Source organism: Varroa destructor, unplaced genomic scaffold, assembly GCF_002443255.2.
Source record: "Varroa destructor unplaced genomic scaffold, Vdes_3.0 BEIS01000414.1, whole genome shotgun sequence".
NCBI classification, from domain to species: Eukaryota; Metazoa; Arthropoda; class Arachnida; order Mesostigmata; family Varroidae; genus Varroa; species Varroa destructor.
In genome coordinates, this window is record NW_019211867.1 from 67,840 (window position 1) to 73,434 (window position 5,595).

The window sequence follows — 5,595 nt, forward strand, 5'->3', positions numbered from 1 at the left end:
ATGTTAACCGTAAAAATTGAATCGAGAACAATGCTGCCCATACGCCCTGCATATGACCAGCTCTAAAAGCAACTTATACCAAAGCTTTCTAATTCACAGATAAATTAGGACGGTAATCCCTCATGCTGCACGACCCGTTTGTCGGAAGAGCATGAAGTCTGTGGACCTTATAATCAGTTCCATAGGAGCATAAGTTCTTTATCAGGTCACGGCAGCAGCTATCGTGATCTTCCAAGAAAATCAGGATCAGGAGGTTAATAATTGCAATTTGGAAACCAGAAAAAAGGAACGAGCCGATATAGATGTTGCCATAAGTCTATCGAGCTAAACAGATTTACAACGGATTCCACTCCGCCTTGTGATTCTTGACTTATCAGGGGTGAAAAGAAAACAACCTGATGAGTAACAACGACTAATTGCACTCGCTATTTTCCTTGATAGCCTATGATACTATCCACTGAAGATATAGGCAATTTAAAAAAGAAGCCTACGAGAGGATTTAGTTAATACACAGTGATCTTTGTGGAAACAACTTCATAACTCCTCTAGGTTTAGCTTTACACCCAGCCCACAACAACAGGCTTGTCCTGCCGTGCACTATCGTACATATATGTGTTATGAGATACAGATAGATACTCAATAGGAACTCGCTCCACAGCGAGTTTCTATTTCTAAACTTCGTAAAATAATTAATGGGAGGAACTTTTGAAGGATGCGGTGCTACATATAGGGTGTAAAAGAAGTTACCCGCTCATGCTTTGAGTTGAACTCCTTTGCGAGAAGATAATCGCGACATCCTACTCAGGAGAGGACGTGAACGTGATTTCTTCGCGGCGGGAAAATAAACTGTTTTCACAGGACATAGGAGGACTTTGGAGCCCGTTACACGATACACAGTGCGCTCCGTTAATGGTTCTGGAAATGGTTAGCGTTTATTCCGAGCAAGCTGTTCCTGTCATTTTATAAAGAAAGACAATTACCAGTCTTGTAATTGCTTTCCAACCAGTGAGGATTACGTTGCATTACCGAGGACAGTGATAAACATAGCAGCTTAATCAAACCACTTCTAACATTGTACTACAACCGGATCGGGCTCTAATCTGTTTTTCGGGGGTAAGGTGCCTATGTATGCCCGTACAGCATTCTAAGCACGGATGCGTGGGGTAGGTTTTATGTGCTGCTTGAAACGAGATAATTCCGTTAGAAGAAAACCTCGTACCAATTATGCCAAATATATCAAACCTAACGAGATTCATCAGACTGACACTAACAGATGGACTCCTTTTATTACCTAGGTGATGGCGGGTCTCTCAGTTAGCCGTGATAATAAAACAACGTGGCCGCCTCATAAAGGTCCTCTTAGGCCAATACGGCCATTTTTCAAAAAGCCAGACGAAGTTATTTATACGCTTTTTGTTCAGCATAGGACGTCAACGACCGCAGTTTAGACGACACCACGGAACGGGATGGGTACCTGCTGCCCAGCATAAGCGGTAATATCAATGGTTTCGTCGGAGCCCGCTGCATACGTTGATGAGCGAACATTAGAAGATTAGCGTTCACACGATTGACAAAGATAAGAAGGTGTGCCAAAGGGACTGTATCAGTTTAAGCGTAACCCCATTCGGCGCGATATTTCAAGAACTCTGACAGAGAGCTCGTTGGCAGATAGATGGCTCCCGTCTGCGTCCACAAAGTTATAATCTATTCATCCAACTTCAACACTTATGTGACGCGCTTGCAGAAAATACCGGGGGCCATCGACTCCGCATACTTGCATTTGATCGTTAAGCAATGTCCGTTTGGAATGCAGAAAACCGTACTTTCCTAAATCCTAAAAAAAGCTGGGTAGTGGAGACCGTGCTTACCCCGACGTGGGTTACAGGATTAGAAAGCTTTTTGGGTTTAGCCCTAAATTACCAGCGGTTCTCACAAAATTTTACTCGAATCATGGGTTTGTTCCACGTTACGGTCAACGTAAAGCACGTCATGTGGAACGCCGATGACGTAGTATCTTGTTCTATGCCGGTCTCATCAGGATATAAAAATGACGTTACCAATTGTCCGTTGAGAAATACGGCTTTATTTGTGTGGGCGACACTTCAAAGTTGTCACCGACCGTATCGCATAAAAACACCTTTGTTTAAAACTAGGTCTTGACTCTACAAAGGCGCGTTTTCGAGATCGTTCAAAGAAAGCGCTTCGCTAACGTCAGTGCGGATGCTTATTGCGCCTGACAGTGCTACTAGTAGGAAGCTAGAAGAAGTAGACAAGGTGCAGAAGGCGCAAAGGAACAATCTTTTTTTGCACGCGATAAATGCCAAATCTAAGCAAGGGCTCGTGTTTCAATGTACGCGCTAATAAATGACCTAGCTTATCGAATCGAGAGGCATAGAACAGTACTTAGTACTTCATCGTCCCTAGCGGAAGGGCCCCTATCCTATGTCATTCGGGATAATGGGATGATACGTCGCACGCCATGATCCGCCTGCAAAAATTTTTGGTACTGTCGTAACGTAGAACGCAATCTTTTTCACATCACGGCAAATCGCAAACTCTTTCAAGCAAAATTACGTTGGACACCTGCGATACAACGAGCTGGTCGAGCGCATGATTCCGAGGATCGCGGAAAAGCAGGACTTTTTTATAGCCAAGGTACGCAGCTTGCTCTAGAAGCTTCTGCTTCGAGTAACCTTTTTGCTCAGTAGATAGACAAGCGAAAGCCTGGGAAAGTCGTCGTTCAAATTTTTTTTGGCTGCTCGGTCATACCACCAAGACTGACTTCAACCAATGAAAACGTCGAAAGACGAAATGCTGTAAACTGCACCGGAGCATGCATCGATAAGTCCAGAATCGGCAGCGGCGCCTGAAAGCGAGATGTAAGCTTTGATCAGGGGGTTCGAAGACGGTAAGAGATCATAATTATATAAATAAATATCATAGCTTGCTATAGCAGCTTCGTAACTTGCAATATGTATATAGAAGGGTCTTCTTTAATGTTCGCTTTTTTGTTACCTCTACACTGTTTATTTAGTCCTACGTGCAAAAGTGCTCCTTCCCATCTATACACTTATTGTAAATCCACAGTACAGTAAAGAGAATTTATCTTGAGTCCAGGTTTTAAAGAAAGAAACGCCACAAAAAAAGTGCATTTTCGATATCCACATTATTTTGATTTTCCTGATGTTATTTATGCAGCGAGTAAATATTAAACCATTCTCAGGCAGGGTGTATGGGATTTTAGCAAAAACCAAGAAGTTTTGTTAAACCATGGACCGCGTACGACGCGCGAAGAAATGTGGTTTGCACTGATTCTCAACATTTGCCTGGCGCCAAACAGTCACAAAACAACAAAGAACATGATTTGCATTCAACGTGATTGTAACGGTGTCCCACACTTGATTATGTTTGCAAAGGATCAAGATAGATCCTAGATATAGCCCAGCTGCATCGAATAAACGGCTCCTATGCTCTAATTGCGTATATTTATGTAGTTTACCTACTCAACCTTTCTTCTTTATTTTAAAAACTATAAACAAAAATTTCTAAAGCTTGCGACACATCTGTTGGCAGTAGCATTGCATATCTGAAATGCAAATTTAACCACTCAAATTACGTGTTACTTAAAATCCAACTCAGCCCTTATTTTGACCCCGAGACACCTAGTCGACAACAACCGATGACAATTTGTTAAATCATGCCATTAAGCCAATACGATGGTGCAGTTGTTTTTTTATTTAGTCAAGCCTATCATTCTCTACACCACGATAAAACCTAAATAATTTTAGTTAGGAACTTTCTTTTCTGTATTTGTAAGGCTTTAAAGTTGGAAATTATCTGCACGAAGTTTACACTATAAATTCGCTGGGATTTATATGGGACAAATTTAACAAGAGAAACAAAAATGGATCCCAACTAAAGGATTAACCTTGAAGACCTTACAGGGGTATCGTGCGGTACAATTAACAGCGTGATCTGTCAGTTTGATGGTCCATAGCAGACAAGTTGTGGCAGACTTGCTCGAACAGCTCCAGAAAAGAAACGTGCCGCAATATTTGACACCTGACTGGGCTATGTTAGTGCTCATCTAACTTCGGCATCCTCTGAGAACGAACGTAAACGTGATTTATACAACAATATACATGCGGTACATTTCTGTGCCACCATACTTAGTAATCATATACTAATAGTTATCTGAATTACATCTTAGACCTCTTTTTATTATAGATTGACAACAAAATTTGGAAACAGAACATCCTTCTACAATTCTTGGGAAGTGAAGTTATAGTATGGTTATTAATAGTACAGATAGGTTGAATTATACAGAATAAAGCTGGAACAGGGTCTGCTGTGAAACTACACCCTGCTGGCAATTGTTTGATTTCCTACAAAGAATATTTTCGGTTATTATAACTAATAATAAAATAATTCATTATTAGCTATTGACAGCAATAGATATTTTTCGGGAATTTCTAAGTCGTTTTATGAACTAATCATGGATATACATATATTATGCATAATATTTAAATTTAAATTAGCGGCACTTAAACAGGTGCATTATTCAATGAAGTGTGTCATTCAATCAGTTTGGATCTGCTTCGCATTTTTTATGACTGGCTTTAATAAGTAAAATAAATAACCTTGCGTTAAAGCCCAATTTGATACTTTCCATGTCGAACGCAACCACATAATACCAACAAATATACTGCATAAATTGTACATACTATTTGAAACCCTGTAGAGACTAAGTTTAAAATCGTTACTTGACCATTTTCTAACGATTAAAATCTAAAGGCACACAATTTTCATTTACTGTTTTTTTTTTTTTATTTAAGATACCACCACCATGTGTTTCTGCGTGTCATTTTATTTGGATATGATCTATGATATCGAATCCCTTAGGAAACAAGTTGGGGCTAACAGTAATCGACACATAGATTGTGGCTTCCGTTTTAATGGCAGTCCTAGAATCTAAATTCCGCAAGAAAACTCACAGTTAGTAAAAATTGAATTATTTCTTTTCGGTTGAGGACTTTAGTAAAAGCAGGACGCCAACAACACCGTTATCACAAAGAGAATATATACGTTTCGATAGCCAAAGAAATATGATCTAAGGTCTCTTAGAAGATGCTTCATAAAGCCTTATCTGATTTTTAACATCTGAGATAAATTGACGTTTCTGGATAGAGGCAAGGGTCTTAGAATTTAATCAAAACAATGCGATCTATAGGAGATACGACTATGAGTTATTAACTATTAACCAATGGAGGCACATAACCACAATGTTAGGACGAAGTTATTTTAAACAAAATTAAGCGGCCTAGTTTTTATTTCTATTATGATATTTCATTCTTAATATATTTACGACATAAGATTACTGTTATAATTCGCAGTCAAATATTACAGTCATATATAACCTATCATTTATGTATTTTATTGGTTGATTTGCGGTCAAGTCATGTTTCATTAAACCTGTATGTCTTAATGCAAGGCAGCCTGATGTATAACAATACACTGAATCATATTGAGAATGTTTTGTTATATAGGATAGACCGCCATCTTGATTATTTTGGTCTCCCTATGGAAGATGATATG